The sequence below is a fragment of the Macaca thibetana genome, chromosome 14 (genome assembly GCF_024542745.1).
Source record: "Macaca thibetana thibetana isolate TM-01 chromosome 14, ASM2454274v1, whole genome shotgun sequence".
Classification (NCBI taxonomy): Eukaryota; Metazoa; Chordata; class Mammalia; order Primates; family Cercopithecidae; genus Macaca; species Macaca thibetana.
Genome location: NC_065591.1, coordinates 44,113,366 through 44,130,701, shown reverse-complemented (window position 1 = coordinate 44,130,701; position 17,336 = coordinate 44,113,366). Strand labels below are relative to the sequence as shown.

Genomic DNA, 17,336 nt, shown 5'->3' with positions numbered 1-17,336 from the left:
GCAGTATTTCCTGAAAATGGAACCAAAAGGAAGGGGCCTGGGGTGTATCAGTCAGTCTGCATAATTTGCTATCATAATAAACTGGGTACTTTTTGTTTTTTCTTCTATGATGAAAAATAACATAGGAACAAAAATCCACATAATTCCATCCATCACATTTGATATGTCCTTATATTAATCAGGATAGAAAAACTATGTTGTTCTAATGGTAAACCACATAATCTCAGTAGCTTATACTATAGAAGTGTATTTCTTGCTCACATAAAGTCTGATGTGCTTTGGGTTGTGCTCCTCCATTTTATAGTTATGCCAAATGGAAAATATGTCTTTGAAGATCACTGCAACAACAGAAAAGAAGGATAGACAGCATACAGCAGCTCTTACATGGCCCCGTCACTTCTGCTCATAGCCCATTGGCTAGAATTAGTCACATGGCCCAGGCCAGCTACATGGGAAACTGAGAACTATGTAAAAGAACAAATGGTTATTTAGTGAATGATGTCTCTGACCCACTAATTATTTCTACTCTCCTTCCTGCTGCCACCCTGCTTTTTCCCTTCCCACTTTTCATTCTTCTCATTCTGTCTTTCTTTCAGTACTGGTCTTTCTTCGTGTTTTTGTATTTCTTTTGCATTTAGCCACCATTTAACAAATTATACATCTATCCTGTAGAATACTTGCATGACCCTAAGAAAAATGAATGCCTCCTAAATTGTGTGCCCTAGGTGCTTTTCTTGCCCTACCCTGGTCCTGGTCCTGCTATTCTGTGACAGGTCATTTCTAAGTTGAACAATATGTGAGAGTCAAACATGATTCCTAACTTCAGGTTACTTTCTGTCCTGTGAGAGCGATGTGATGTACAGATATAATGACAATGCAATGTAAAGTTAAAATGCCGGTGTCATGCAATTTTGACAGGTGTTGTGCTGTGGGAATTGATTCAATATTGTTCTACACTCAACAGTGTTTGCTAAATGCAAATCAGAGCACTTTGAGCACACGTTAAAGAGGTAAAGAAAGTATAATCCTTTTGCTTTAGAGAGGACAATCACAAATGGAGAACTTGGAGAAAATACACATGGTGACCCATCACGCACACTTTAACTGGGTATGTGTGTTGTGTCAGAGGTTCTCAGACTTTGCTGGATGGACATGGGATTCTCTGTATAGCCTAAAATGTGTGAGATTATCTATTCTAGAGAAGGCCCAAATCTATAAATGTTCCTGAAAAGGTTATTGACCCCAGAGTTTCCAGGGTGAGTACAGATAATGACTACTCTTTTGTTTCATGAGGATTTACCTCAGACGTATAGGAACAGAGACATTCTGAATCCTCATAAAATAGCCAACATCGTTCATCCCTTGAAACTACTGGCGTAGATTGTCTTGCACGGAGGAAACAAACATTTCCTTTTTTTTGTTCAATGTCTGAAGGGAACTATCCCTGCAGCAGGACTTGAAAAGGTTCATAAAACTTGAGCGAAATGTTTATAAAGCATGGAAGTAAATGACAAAACTGTAACTTGGCAAAGTTTCAAGAGGCTTTGATCAACTGGAGCAGAGATTGGTCTCAGCAATCCAGGGATGGGCTTTAGGAAGTCCGTGAATCCCCTGAAACATTTGTGTGTATTTCGTTCTATGCATTTTTATGGAGGAGGGTCCACCTATACACAGTTAAGAGCCACTAATCTCCTTTTAAAAAGATGGAATCTCCAGTCGAAATAGATTTAAATACATACCTAAGATCAAATAATTAATCAGGGCTAAATCCAGTTCTGAAGCCCTGTTTTTCTAATCCCTACTGTTCTGAGCTAAATGGTGTCCCCTCAAAGATATTGTCAAAGTTCTAACATTTGGTACCTAAGAATGTGACTGTATGTGGAATAGGAATGTAATTGCAGATGTAATTAAGTTCAGATGAAATCATGAAGATGTCCCTAATCCATTATAAGAAGAGGAGTTCTCCCTGTGAAGGCAGGTACACGTAGCAAGACAACCACGTGAAGGTAAAGGCAGAGATTGGAGTTACACAACCGAAAGCCATAGGATACTGATGGCTTACCACCACTAGAAGCTAGAAAGCGGCAGGGAAAGATTCTCCCTTAGAGCCTTCAAAGGGAACACAGCACTGACAACAGCTTGATTTCAGACTTCACCCTACAGAACTGAGTCAATGAATTTCTGTTGTTTAAGCCATTAAGTTTATTATGGTAGCCCAAGGAAACAAATACATTCACTATAGCTAACTCTCCAAACTGGTACATTTATTTTCATCATATCAGTGCCAATACTGATAATTATGTTTCCTGTTTTTTAAAATGCGTGTTTACCAGACCTAGTTTAGGTGCCTCTCCCGGCAATGTGGGCACGCTGGTCCTTGGTGACTTGCTCTGTTTCCTGGCTGGAACTGTTAAATAGTGGCTTCTGCCATTCCCACAATCAAAATTGTAGCTACCAATAAGAATGTACTAATCCTACCACATTTTTGGGCTCAAGGGCCAGGCGTTAGGGCCAACTTCATCATGCTAGCTCTGGCAGAAGCTGCAGCAGTTTCCGTGTCCAAGTCCAACCTGACCAGACCCATGGAGGTCCCAGCTTCCCCAAAAGTTCCACAGGGGCTGACTAACATCAACTGGAGTTGCAGGGCAGTAAATGCTCCATGAGGCAAACTTTAAGAGAATACAGGAGTCATAAGGAGGCAGGCCACGAATTGTTCTCTCTTCTCCCCATCTTAGAAACTGTTCAGAGATGCAGAGGTTCTACGGTGGCTTTTCTGAGTTATCCTATTTAACCAAGAAACCATTGCTACTTTCTTGGTAAGCTTTAGGCAGCTCATCATGCACAAGGTTATTATTTTTGCTTTACCTACTTTTGTTTTTTTTTGAGATGGAGTCTTACTCTGTCACCCAGGCTGGAGTGCAGTGGTGCGATCTCAGCTCACTGCAAGCTCCACCTCCTGGGTTCACATCATTCTCCTGCCTCAGCCTCCCGAGTAGCTGGGACTACAGATGCCCGCCACCACGTCTGGCTCATTTTTTGTATTTTTAGTAGAGATGGGGTTTCACAGGGTTAGCCAGGATGATCTCGATCTCCTGACCTTGTGATTTGCCCTCCTCGGCCTCCCAAAGTGCTGGGATTACAGGCATGAGCCACTGTGCCCAGCCAGCTTTACCTACTTTTATTAGTTGAGTTAAATTTATGTGTTGAATTCATAACCCCCTGTGTATCAGAATGGGACTTCACTTGGAAATAAGGTCATTGCAGATATTATTAGTTAAGATGAGGGCATAGTAGAGTAGGGTAGGATGGATACCTAATCCTTTATAATGGGTTACACACACACACAGAATGAGACAGAATGAGAGAGAGAGAGAGAGAGAGAGAGAGAGAGAACACTCCATGTGAAGAGAAAGGCAAATATTGGGGGTGATATTTCTATAAGCTAAGGAATGCCAAAGATTGTGAAGATGGGAGAGATGTATGAAAAAGGTTCTCCTTTGTAGCCTTCAGAAGGAACCCACCTTGCTGACACCTTGACCTTAGACTTCAAGCCTCTAGAACTGTGAGACAGTAAATTTATGCTGTTTAGCACCAAATCTGTGGTACTTTGTTATGGCAGCACTAGTAAATCAACATACTTATTTCTCTACCGTACTTCTCATATTATTCGTGCTGTCCTTGGATTGTGACAACTCCGTCTCTGCCCCCTTAAAATGAGTAGCATTCAAAATTGCCCTCAGCTCTGTTTCCCCAGAAATCTAAGCCAATATAGCCTTTATTCCTATTTAAAAATGTGTGTGGTTCGACCTGGGTGGGCACTGACTGATAAAAAGAAATATGATATGTACTCTTCCTGAAAAAGCTCACAGTTTTCAGCCAGACTCATCTGATTTGTAAGACCATTAGGAATCAGCAAAGGCAGAATGTTGTAGGTTTGACATCTACACTGTGACGGAGTTCAGGAAAGGGAGAGTTACACCATGAGCTTCCAGAACTACCAAACAAACTATTGACTCTGAGGAATTCCATTCTATCTCTGTGTTTTCCTCATAACCAAAAAGCAATTGTTCATATTTGGCATATTCTGTACATATTGTTTTTTAATTCTTACAGATGAGTGTGTGGCAGGCAAAGGGGAATCATTCCAAATAGGAAATTCAGGCATTTGTAAACAAAGCCTCGTGTTGGTAATTTAGACAAAGTAATTAGTGTTTATGACTTTAGGAGTCTGGAGTATATGTGATGAATTATATTAATCGGGAGTGAATTGATACTGGAGGGTAAAGAAGGATAATTTCTCCAGCTAAGAGCGCATGGCCAGTAGCTGAAACTATTCCTCAGATCAAGCCATTACATCTATCAAAAGGCATTTATTAACTGCTTATTCACACATCACACTATGCTAAATGTGGAACCAAGTCTTAAAACCCACTCTCTTAACTTGTGTATTATCTATGCTAGTTTCAAAGAAAGAGCAAGCAAACTTCCCTTGAAATGTAGAGCCTTAGAGTCTTTAGAGTTCCTTTAAAGCAATCTTTATATGTAGTAACACGTTTTTGTTTGGAGAAGAAATCAACCAAGATCTCATTTTTCTTGTTCAAGTTTTCTAAATATTTCCACACTTAGTGGTTCATATAATCTTGTTTATGTATATGTTATTAATATATGGATTGACTCAAACTCTCTGAATGATTTTTGCTTCCAAAATATAGCTTCATTACCCTAAATGAGTTGTTTATAGCAATACCATGTACTGTAACTTCTGTAATACCATTGTCTTCACTGTATGTGGAGTACCTACAAAAAGCCTGGGTGAGAGAAGGTACGTAAAAAACATCTGTTGAATGTGAAAGCCCTCATTCCTGGTTGTATCCAGGAAGGATAATGTCGTCAAACATTCCTGTAAGGAAAGACGCCAAAACTTTTTTGAGCACCTGTCATGTCCCGGGCTCCCTCCTAAGCACTTTACATAATTGCAAGGGATATCCCTTCTTTCACTTTAATGTGGGTACAGTAGCATTTACTTATTTATTTGTTTAGATCAGTAGAAAAAATTAAATACTGCTGGGCACAGTTGCTCATGCCTGTAATCCCAGCGCTTTGGGAGGCTTAAGTGGCGGGGGTGGGGGGGTCACTTGAGGCCAGGAGTTCAAGAACAGCCTGGGCAGCATAGCAAGACCACATTTCTACAAATTATAAATATATTAGCCAGGCATGGTGGCATGTGCCTGTAGTTCCAGCTATCTGGGAGACTAAGGAGGGAGAATCGCTTGAGCCCAGATAGCCGAGGCTGCAGTGAGCCATGATCATGCCACTGTACTCCAGCCTGGATGACACAGAGACTGTCTTTAAAAAAAAGAAAAGAAAAGAAAGAGATCAGGAAAGAAAGAAAGAGAGAGAGAAAGAAAGAGAAAGAAGGAAGGAAGGAAGGAAGAAAAGAGAAAGAAAAAGGAAGAGAAATAAAAGAATAATATGCATGGAAAAGAAAGACATAAGGAAAGGAAGGAAGGAGGGAGGGAGGGAAGGAAAGGAAGGAAGGGACGAAGGAAGGAAGGAAGGGAGAGAGGGAAGGAAGGAAGGAAAGGAGAAAGAAAAAAAGACAGAGGAAAGAAAGAAAGGAAGAGAAAAGAAAGAAGAGAAAGAATAGTATGCATGTTAGGAACTTAGCACTGTGTCTGAAACCAAACAGATACTCAGCTATCTTAGACACAGCTCATGCATCACTTCCTCTTGACAGCCGTTGGAAACCTTAGGTACCCTTCCTTAATGTTTTTTTTAATTACTGTGTGTTCTGATTATCAGAAATTTAGGACATTGCCTTCAAATCATCCATTAGTGCCTGTTGCTGCCACAACAGTCTAGGCCGTGGGTGGGCAAACTTCTGTAAAGAACCAGGTATTAGATGTTTTAGCTTTGTGCGGCATGTGGTCTTCATCAAAATTACCCAGTTTTGCCATTGTAACACAAAAACAGCCAGACAATATGTAAATTAATGAGCTTGGCTGTGGTTCCAATAAAAGTTTACTTACAAAAAAATAGATAACAGGCTGGATTTTTTCAGTGGGTTGTAGGTTGCCAACCCCTAATCTAAGCCTCTTGAGGATGGGAATCATCTAATCTTTCTTAGTTTTTGTAGCACCAAGCTCAGTGACTCAGTTAAGGGAGGGGCTCAATCAATGTTAATTGAACTGGGAGTGTACTATCCCCTCCAAATCATCATGTGCCAGGTGCTGATTCTTGTTTTTATTCTTCCTTTTATTTGAAGTATAATCAGGTTGCTGTTGAACATTTTTAATTTTGTATCCAGCAGATGTGCCCCATTTGAAGAACAGAAGCAAATCAGTACATACTAAATTACCAGGTCACGTTCTAACACAGAGATCTGTGCATTCTGCCTGAGCATCTAAGGCTTCTAATTTTCTCAGGTATCCTATTGCCCTCAAGTCTTGCAGCTCTCCTTGAAACCAGCCAGTGTTGTCTGTGACCTGTTTATTGAAAGCTGTGTAACTAAGTACAGTAATAGAATTTTTCAATCAATACTCAATTGTAGCAGGAGCTGGTAGAAAGATTTCAGCACAGCCATAACATGCTGAGATAACTTGGTGTCACTAAGAAACCAGGCAGCAGAGAGCAGTACTAATTGAGTTCTATCAATCATACATGTGGGCACTGGGCTTGAAATTTGGTGTAGAAGCTATAGTATTGTTTGATGTGTATTTGGTTGTGTAAACTCGGACAGCAAACTCATTTGAACTCAGCTGAATAACATTCAGCTGTTCTAGGCCTTTCATAACAATTTTCCTTTTTTTTCCCTCTGTTTAAAAACTCAGTAGTATCCTCTATGTGCATAACATAAAAGGAATAGCAGTGGTATTTAATTGTAACTCTGGGATAGATGGCATAAAGAGGAAATAGAACCTAATAGATAGAGAATTGGAAGTCAAAAGACTCAACCTTCAAATTCCAACTGTTCTTCCCGTTAACTCTGTGTTTTGGTTGTGAATCAAGTGATAGCCAATGCATTGGTTTTTCTATCTTTACAATGGGGATTATACCTGCCTGCCTTATTAGTGTTTCAGTGAACTTCAAAGCAATTTTTGGCTGTGAAAATGCTCTGCAAATGATAGTTGTTGTTTTATGAACACCTTAATTATTCTGCTTCTCCAGGAAAAAAATGTGTCAACACTGAGTGAATTTTCCTTGTAATTTAATCCTTTAAGTGCCAGAACTTTAATTTTAATAATTTTTATCGAAGTCTTTCCCAAAGAATGCACAATAAGCTAACTGCTTTATTAAACTGAATAGTTTATGCAAATTTAACCCATTTATGGCTCAGAGTTAACACTGGGATTTCTGCTTCTGTGATTCATGTTGTAGCTGTAGGTGCTGCTGACTGTGGGACTTACCTGTGACTGAGGCCAGAAGTAGCTTGGCTTAGCCTTCTGGAAAAATTCTAATTAGTCACTTTGTTAATTTGGGCTATTTGCCTGTTCTGCAAAGGAAGATTTAGGGAATGACTGAAATAATGTTACAGTTTGAAGGAACACTAACACCATTGAGTCTAATCCCTTCTTAGAAGGAAATAAAATGAAATCCCAAGGGTTTAATGAGTTGCTCAATGTCACACAGAAAATGAGTGTTTAAGTGTACCCTATTCCCACCTTCTGACAACATTAACATTGATGAACATTTTCTCAAAGCTTTACTATTTTCAAAGCATTTGCACATCCATATCTTATTTAGACCTCTTCAAAGCTGTGAAGTTGACAGAGCAGGGGCCGTTCTCTCCATTTCATGAGTGTTAAGTGACTTTTCCTCAGTCACTTAGTGGGTGAATGCTCAGGGAAAGATGCTGGGACATGAAAACAGATCTTCTGACCACAGGTCCTAGTTTCATCCCAAGCCATTTATGTTTCATGCTATTGGACTATGCTTTGTCTACTATAACATGCAGTATTAATGCTGCATAACCTTTGCAGTAGCACGACTTTGCTGACTGCTGTAAAATAAATAATCTTCCTAAAGATAGAAGATATCTTTTCCCAAATGAGTTTTTCATGTTCCAGAGCAGTTTCTTCAATATCACTGTTTGTGTGCTTTGCATTTTTCACAGAACTTACAGCCTTATGTATGAGATCTGCAGCACCAGCAATAGGAATAACCGGCACCTTCATAACAGCTTTTACCTACTTGCATTCACAGTGTGCTTCTGCCTCAAACCTCATGTGCTATAACTTTTTCTTAGCACTTTAGATGCCACCAATACTATTAGTTGAGGTTCCCAAATACATGATAGCCTGCTTTTGTGCCATATTAGTAAAATGTGTTTCTCTGAGAACTGTTGCAAACTTAACTCAAACTGGCTTAAGAACACCTGGGATTTTTTGGTTCCTGAAACTAAAAATCCAGGGATAGAGTAAGCATGGCTGGACTCAAGACTTCTAAATTAGTATGAGGAAACATCTCTCTTTTCCTCTCTCTTTCTCATCTTTCCTTCTATCTGAATTTTTCTGCATTGGACTTTGTTCTCAGGCAGATTCTAACAAGTAGAAGAAAAGATGGCCACTAGTAGTTCAAAAATTATATTAGTCAATTCCATTGAATCAAGAGTGCTCCCCACCAGCCCCAACCCCACAATAGCATCAAGAAAAAATTCTCTTTGAATTGATTGAGCTATATACTTCCATTCTTGGAACTGGGACATGCAGCCAACTGTACCCAAGCCATGTAAATGGAGAGAAGGGGTAAGAGGGATTCCTGAAATAAATCATATCAATATAATGTAATTATTACATTTAATATATTAAATAAATTACATATAATTTATTATATATAATAAATTATATATTTGAAATGATATTAATATATGATATAACATATGATAAATATATAATAATCTATATTTGATATATTTGATGTACCACATATTGTATATTATTTGATATAATATCAAATTAAATATATAATATATATGATATATAATGTGTGACTATTAATGAAGCATAATGCTTAACAGGAAAAAAATCGCAAAATATTCACTACACACAGCAAAATGCCTATGCCATGTTCACTGTGCTAAAATGCCTTGCTGTCTCACTTACTTGAAAAACTCCTACTTTACCTTCTAACTCCACTCAAAAGCCATTTACTATGTAGATGATCTTGGGATAAGTTACAGAGCCTCTATAACCTGTGGTTATAACATGGCATACAGTAAGACTAACCAGCTGTTAAGCTATTTTAAGAGATTATATGCCTGATCCATGTAAAGTGCTTAGGACAATCTTTGGCAAAAGTTATGTGCTCTATAAACGTTAACAATGCTGCTGCTGCTGCTGCTGCTGTTGCTGACACGGACATCATGGAGAGACAAGTGCTATAGGAAGACAAAGCAGTGTAAAGGCACAGAGAGTGGCAGTGGTGTTGTTTAAGAAATTATAGGTCATGCAAGGCATTTCTGAATAAATGACATCTGAGTGGAGAAGAGAATTAAGTGATGCTATGAGCTATGTGAACAACTTGGAGATGAGTGTTGTAGGCAAAGAGATCAGCAAGTGTAAAGTCCCTAAGGTAGAAAAGAGCCTGGTTTGTTTGAAGAATAAAATCATAACAGGGCCGGTCGTGGTGGCTCACACTTGTAATTCCAGCACTTTGGGAGGCTGAGGCAGGTGGATCACCTGAGATTAGGAGCTTGAGACCAGCCTGGCCAACATGGTGAAACCCTGTTTCTACTAAATACAAAAAATTAGCCGGATGTGGTGGCACATGCCTGTAATCCCAGCTACCTGAGAGGCAGAGGCAGGAGAATTGCTTGAATCTGGGAGGCAGAGGTTGCAGTGAGCCAAGATTGTGCCATTGCACTCCAGGTTGGGCAACAAGAGCGAAACTCTGTCTAAAAAAAAATCATATCATGACATTTACTAGAGGTGTCATTTTTCTTAAGATCTTCAGTTTTATCTTTTAACAAATTATAGACATATATAAAATTAAACATTGAGTCATTATTTTTAGTAAGAATTTCTATCCATTTAATCACCCTTCTTGAAAGTTTGGAGCTGAGTCAAGTGCAGGTTTTTCCAGGTAGAGTCCTGGGAGCCAGTGGAAAGTAACCACCGGTGCTTTATATTGGCATTGGTAGTATGTGGAATCAATGGACCAAATTGTGTCCAGAAAAAGGGTGCATGTCTGACTTGAAGTAAGGAGTTCAGAAGAAGGTTACCAATCTTAGGAGCTGGAAAGAGAATGGAGGATAAAGCTTTGGAACTGAAAAGGCTGAGCTAACAAGGATATGAGAGGACAAGGAGTATTGTGACCTGATATGGTTAGAAGCTCCAAGTCAGGGTGAATTATTGTTGTACAACTTGGGTTGCAATGTCTTCCAGAATAATTTTTTTCTATTTAACATAAGATCTGGCTTTCCAGATAGAATCCTTAAGATAACATTAGGAGGTAGAGGCATGCTCAGGCTATTTCCCAAACCTTCGTTCTATTTCCTCAGTAGAGTGAAGACTTTGGATAGAGGATGAAATGTAAAAATATGGTAGAATATATTAGAATGAAGAATGTTCTTTGAATTTGACATCCTTTTAGTTAGTCATTGAACACGTGTTATTCACTTACTTATGTGTACTGGACCCTGTGCTGAGCTCTGGGGGAGATACAGAAATGAGGATTTTAGGGCTCTTGCTCTTTTGTAAGCTGGAATAAAAATAAAGTACATGTAAACCAATAATTTCAATAAAATGTGTCTGGTGCTTTACCATTCATGAGCTGTATAAATTTGATAGGGTATTTAAGCATTTATTTCCTGATTTATAATGTTTGGATAAAAATAACACCTACCTTATGGCATTTTGGGGTGGGGTTAAAATAAAAGAAGCAAAATAGTGTTAAAATGTTTAGTACATTACCTGGCACATAATACATGCTAAATGCACTTTTTAAAGGGCTATGATACCAGCAAGGGGTTGTAGTAGCATGGAGCAAAAAATGACTTATTTTATCTGGGCTTGGAAAAATCCCATAGGCCTACTAAGTCTTGAAGGCTGAATTGATAAACAGGGAAGGAATTACAGAGTGAAGAGTCATGTGAAATACTAGGAAACGTTCTGGAGGAGAATTTTGTTTATCAAACAATTAGGTAACATATATTGAGAAACATTAAGAGAAACTTTAGGAAAGTTGGGCTGGGGTCAGATTATGAATGGTGTCATATATCACGTCAAGAAACACTTCTTTAAGTAATTACAAAGAGCCTTCACAGGTCTTTATGCAGAGGAGTGAAATAACAGGAAATCACGTGTGTCTGAACCTGTACTAATGAGATGTAGAGGAAAGCATAAAAGGGCATTTGGCAACCATGTGCCTGGGTAGAATCATAGAAGATTATTCTGTATTAGAGCTACAACTCTTGGGTAGATGGAAAGAGAAAATAACACGAGGAAAAAAATTCTTGCTTTTAAGGCAACTGGTATATGTATGATGCCTTAGACAACTTTAGGAGATGAAGTGTGCCACTCACCAGTGATATTATTTTATGGAAGCTGAAAAAGCATTAACATGTATGACAATAGTTAGCCTATCCATGGTCTATATAGTTGCACAGAAATGTAATTCACAAACACCTGCCTGAGTCTATTTGGCAAGTATTAGGAGCATCAACCTTAGTTTTATCAGCACGAAAAACTGCTCAGGGAATGTATTGCATTCAAAAAAGACTTTGCTGAAAACCCCAGAAAATGGTTTTGAAATTTCATGGTGTTATGGTTATGGGTTTTAATTTTAAATCTACAGTGCTTTCTGTCACTCTGAAATACCTTTATTTTGAAAAAAAAAAAAAAAAAAAAAAAAAAAAAACCACAGAACTCAGTCTATTGTGTTTTCTTATTAAAATGGTGTCATTTTTTTAAAGCAGTGAATCAGAGGAAAAGACTGATTTTGATCATTTGAGTTTGGGAATGTATATGTTATATTGTCTGTTGATAGAGAGACCTTTATATCTTTGCTGCTTGTGCAAATGCTACAGTGTAGGTTGCAGTACATTGCTGCATTATAGTTTAGCTCGGTGACCTACTGTAGTGAACATCAGTCTGAGATCCTAGATTGGTCCATGTGTCCTCAATATGGCTGTACCTTATTACAGTAATGCCCTATGAAACCAATAGAATGAACATAAATTGATATGGCCTTTTATTAAATGTTTCACAATCTACTAGATTGTAATCATTTCAATTAACTATGCACCTCTTAAAATAATTAAGACTTAGACCTTTTACTTGCTGTCCAACATAGCCAACAATTTTTAAAAATCTAATAGATGATAGGACACCTCAGCAGTCATGCTTGGGACGCTGCTACTATGAGCTCAGGAGACTCCTAGTCTGAAAGACTGTATCCACTTGTATCCTCTTTCTCCATTTTCTCTTCTCTTCTCATCTTCATGTTCAGAAATGTCTTAAGTCCTCACCTCCTTGCTTCTAATCTTTGACATTGTTTCTGTTGCTGTGGACCCATTGATATCTCTCTTCCTTCCCTTTCTTTCCTGTCAACTACTTTGCAAGTTTCAAACTTTTACATCCAGTGATCATCAAGTCCATTTTTTCTGATTTGAGACAGAATACAAACATTTTTTGGATGATATTTTGATTCACTTTATTTGATGATTTAGACATTTTCTATCATGCTCACTGCTTTGATATTCTTTCTTCATGCCAATAATTCTTGGGTATAACTATTGGATATGGTATTACTCTGGGTGTTAGAAGTTCCTGATCCCAACTTTGAGAATCATCAAATGGAAACTAACAGCACTATTAATGGCTAATAAAAGAAGAGAGAAATGATTTAACTACTGAGCAAGATCTTTTTTAAAAAAAAACTTTAACAACTAATATTTAACAAACACTATTGTCCATATGGTTCAGAATCCAAAAGGAAAACTTCATTGCCCAATGCATATGTTTATAATTTCATTCATCCTGTATGTTCCATTCTGTTGAAGAACAAAATGGAAGCCAAAGCATTTATAAGAGGCCAACATTAGATGAAAGCACCTGAGTGACTCTTCTGGCCGGTTTAAACTGCCTGGTGAGACTCAGCTAACTCTGCTGGTTTTGTAAGCTTACTCTGGGATTTGTAATTAATTTATTCAATAAGGAGTGATTGATTATGTATTATGTGCAGGAAGTGTGCTTGGAACTGGAGACTGAGAGATGAAAGACACGATCTGTATGTTTCAGAAGCTCAAGAATCTATTAGGCTAAACAGATCAGTAGGAAGACAATTATAGGACAGCATGATAAATGTTATATGACTACAACAAAGATTCCTGAGTGGAATACAGGAGGGACTCTGTACTGGGTTGAATAGTGGACCTAAAAAAATATGTCCAAGTCCTAACCCTCATTACTTATTAATGTGACCTTATTTGGGAATAGGAACTTTACAGATACAGTTAAGTTAAAGATCTTAAGATGGTATCATCTTGGATTTAACATTGGTCCTAAATCCAATTACTGGTATAATTGGATTGGTATAAATGATACCAGTAATAAGGAAAATGAGAGAGCAATTCGACACAGAGCACCTAGAGGAAAGCCACATAAAGAAAAAGGCAGAGATTGGAGTTATACTGCTACAAGAAGCTAGGACAGAGCACATGGAACAGATTTTCCTTCAGATCCTCCAGTATGAACCTATCCAGCCGACACCTTGATTTCAAACTGAGTAAATTTTTTTTGTTGTTTTAAGTTACCAAGTCTGTGGTAATTTGGATATGACAACTCCAGGAAGCTAATACACGTCTTTAAGCTAGACTGGAGGTCTGGAACTGGAGATGGTCATCAGGTCATTACAAGGCCTCCCAGTTCAGGGGACATTTCAGCTGAGATTTGGAGGTCAAGTAAGAGTTACCTGATTTACTAATAGGAAAAAGAATTTCAGGCAGAAAAAAATAAGTGTAAATGCAGTCCATATTATTCCCAGTTAAAAAAAATCTTCTTTAATTTCTAATTGTATAGGAGGAAGGAAAGAGACATGCTGCTCACCCAGTTTTGTCTACTCTGGACAAAGAAAGATCTGATCTCTACTACATGGTCTACCTGGTTTGTGAATCTCTTACATTGAACATAGATTACGTCTTTTGACTTCTCTCACATCTCCACAGTTCAGGGGACATTTCACTGATTGAGGTCAAGTAAGGTTACCATACTAATAGGAAAAAGAATTTCAGGCAGAAAAAAATAAGTGTAAATGCAGTCCATATTAATTCCCAGTTAAAAAAAATCTTCTTTAATTTCTAATTGTATAGGAGGAAGGAAAGAGACATGCTGCTCACCCAGTTTTGTCTACTCTGGACAAAGAAAGATCTGATCTCTACTACATGGTCTACCTGGTTTGTGAATCTCTACAGAACATAGATTATTGACTTCTCTCACATCTCCACTTCCATCACACTGATTGAGGGGACCATACTTTTCTCACCTGAATTATGGTAATAGCTTTTAACTAGTTTATCTGCTTTCACCATTGCTTATCCCACCCCAAGTTCTATTTTTCTTAACACACTAGTCAGGGAGAGCATCTATTGAAACCTAAGTAACATAACATCCCTCTGTAGCACAAAATCTTCCAATGCTTCTTAATTGCATTCAGAACAATATAATAAAGTTTTTAAACATCCTAATGACCCTAGGAGAACTAACGCTTTATGAATTTTCTGTTCCTATCTCCTACAACTCAACCTCTGACTCACGACGTTTTTGCAATTCCTGGACATACTAAGTATGGTCCCACAAGAAGCCTTTATGCTAAGCTATTCTCTTTGTCTAGAGTATTCATCACGACATCATTTGCCTGGCCTGTTCTCAGTCTTCTTTTATGTTTCTGCCAAAATGTCAATTTATTAGGCCTTCTTTGATCATTCTAAATAAATAGTAATCCCTCTACCAATATTTCTTATCTCCTTCATCCTGCTTTAGTTTTTCCCATATCACTTACTATAATTTGGATTATTATATATTTATTTGCTTAGTTTATATTTTTTCTCCACTAGAGGATAAGTTGCATATGACCAGGGATATTATCTGCTCTGATCATTGTTACTGTTAAGTGCTTAGGAGAGTGCTTGGCACATAGTAGTATTTCGATTGATAGTTTTTGAACGGATGGATGAACAATACTTAGAAGAATTTTTTTAACTGAGAAATTCATAGAAGCATTCAGAATGTTTGATGAGAATTTCTGGGTCCATGCTTTATTAGGAAAAACTCAATAAATTTTGAGTGCAATATTACAGAAAACAGATTGCGAAGGCCTGCAGTGGGATCTGATATTAATTCCTCATTTTTTTCCCATGAAAAATACACACAAATAAATTGGGGATGGCCCTTAATTGGTGTGGCTTTAATAATAGGTTTGATCAATTTTGGATCCTATTCAGTGATATTCTTATCCCCCATAGGCCAGTTTCTATTGCAAACTTCTTTTCTTACCTGAGCTTTCTTGTCCTTAATTCTTATTACTCTTACAGAAGGAAAGAATATAGTCCTCGAGGCCCAAATGTTATTAAACGATTTCTCTGGGAAACTTGGCTTCTCTCCTGTGTACTCTGCAAATGCTGGATGAAGCTGTGAGCTGCCACTTCTTTTTGCTCCTCTTACCTGGGTACTCTGTGCCTGTCCTTTCTTTGTTTTGATCATAGTACACTAATGAGATTCCACATTCTTTGCATATTGTGGATATGGGAGAAGCATTTTAAAGATCTTGACATGAATAGATTCCCTTCCAGCTGAGAGTCTGAGTTGGGAATAGCTCTCCAGTTGGGCAGAAAGATGAACATTATGAAAACTTCATTATAGCATCCTCAGGAAATAGTCAGACAAGGTATCTTGCTTAATCCTTTCATGGCCAGTATCATGTGGGCTAAACAGATGGATTAAAAAAAGCAAACTCAGCCTGACTGAGGAACTATACCTGATTGGATAAGGTTATAGAACTTGCTACTGGTGAACAGTGGCAAAGTAAATATCTTAGAGGTATGAGGCGCTTACTTTCACATATTCCGTGTCATTTAAACTTTGTCCTAACTTGAAGAAGAGGTATTCCTTTCACAAGTGAGGAAACTGAGGCACAGAGGAGGTAACTTGCTGAAGGTCACACAGGTGGTGATTAAATCCAGATTTGTCTGTTTTTCCACGGACTATGCTCTTTTACCTCCACCATGCTGCCTATAAATTATAAATACATTTTGAGGGATTTGAGCTTAAACCTTTCAAAAAATAACATTAGCACAAGAACAAGGGCAGCCCATGTTGTCGATGGGATATAGCTAAACATCTAGAAAGGCAGATCACCGGGCAGTGGTGACAGCTCCAGTGCCAGCGGCTGTGTGCAGCGTGAAAGCAGCTATTAATCAGACATGCTCGCTTAAGAGGACCCTGGGTTTTGACTTTGAAGGCAGCCAAAGAAAGGTCGAATATATGTTTTTGAATTCTACAACAAGCAGAGCTCTTTTGAATTCTTTATTTTCTAAAAATGAAAATTAATAATTCTAATGCTTACTTCCTTGGTTGAGCTCTTCAAACATAGAACTAAAAATAGTAAATTTTCAACAAAATACATATGACAGACTGTTAACCCTGTAAATTAGGGTTTCATTTGCCTTAACTTCTCACATCAGTGTATTTTTCCCAAGATGGCTTTCCCCACATGTATGTGTCTGATAAACCAATGATGTCAACAATAATTAGTACCTTTGAAGAAGCTGAAACTTAACACTGGACCTGCGGTTACATTATTCCTCACAACAACTATATAAAGAAGGTGCTGTTTTAGCGTTTTATTTTGTCAAAAAGAAGATAAGGCTTAGAGCGGTTTCTAGACGAACCCAATGTCACGTAGCTAGAAAATGGCATATCTAAGTTTTGTGTGAGGCTCCCCACATCCAGGAGCCCATTGTCTGAAAGACCAAGTCTCCGCATGTGTTAAGTATTTGAAGGGGTGGGGTTAGGGGCAGGGACAATATTGGCTGCAGGATATGATGCCTAAGGTGCGAGATACGATGGTTTTTTCTTTTCTTTATTTATTCTTTGTCTTCTTTCCTCTGTTCCTTCTTCCTTCTTTCTACTCTCCTCTCCCTCCCTCTTCACTTATTTAAAACTTCAAACCAGTTTTCTCTCATTGGGTGAAATTGGCATAGATTCTCAGGCACCTGACGTCCTGCTGAATCCTGGGTGTGGCTAGAATCCTAGAGCCTGGAATTTAGTCTCAGCCTCATAATTAACTTTCTCCTGGGCTAGCCATCTAACTTTTCTCCTTTCAGCTTCCCCAACTCCAGA

At 38.2% G+C, this 17,336-nt stretch overlaps 1 protein-coding gene and 1 long non-coding RNA gene across 3 annotated transcripts in view; one reads left to right on the top strand and one right to left on the bottom strand.

Annotated features, from left to right (window-relative positions):
- NELL1 (neural EGFL like 1) overlaps positions 1-17,336 on the top strand; it is a 938,548-nt gene that overhangs the window by 684,529 nt on the left and 236,683 nt on the right. The window lies entirely within an intron of this gene.
- Positions 15,296-17,336, bottom strand: part of LOC126934736 (uncharacterized) — a 46,346-nt gene continuing 44,305 nt past the window's right edge. Inside the window, exons 3-4 of the long non-coding RNA XR_007719106.1 lie at positions 16,050-16,226; positions 15,296-15,921 (exon numbers count right to left, since the gene is read on the bottom strand). This is a non-coding gene — a long non-coding RNA (uncharacterized LOC126934736). The remainder of the gene's footprint in view (positions 15,922-16,049; positions 16,227-17,336) is intronic.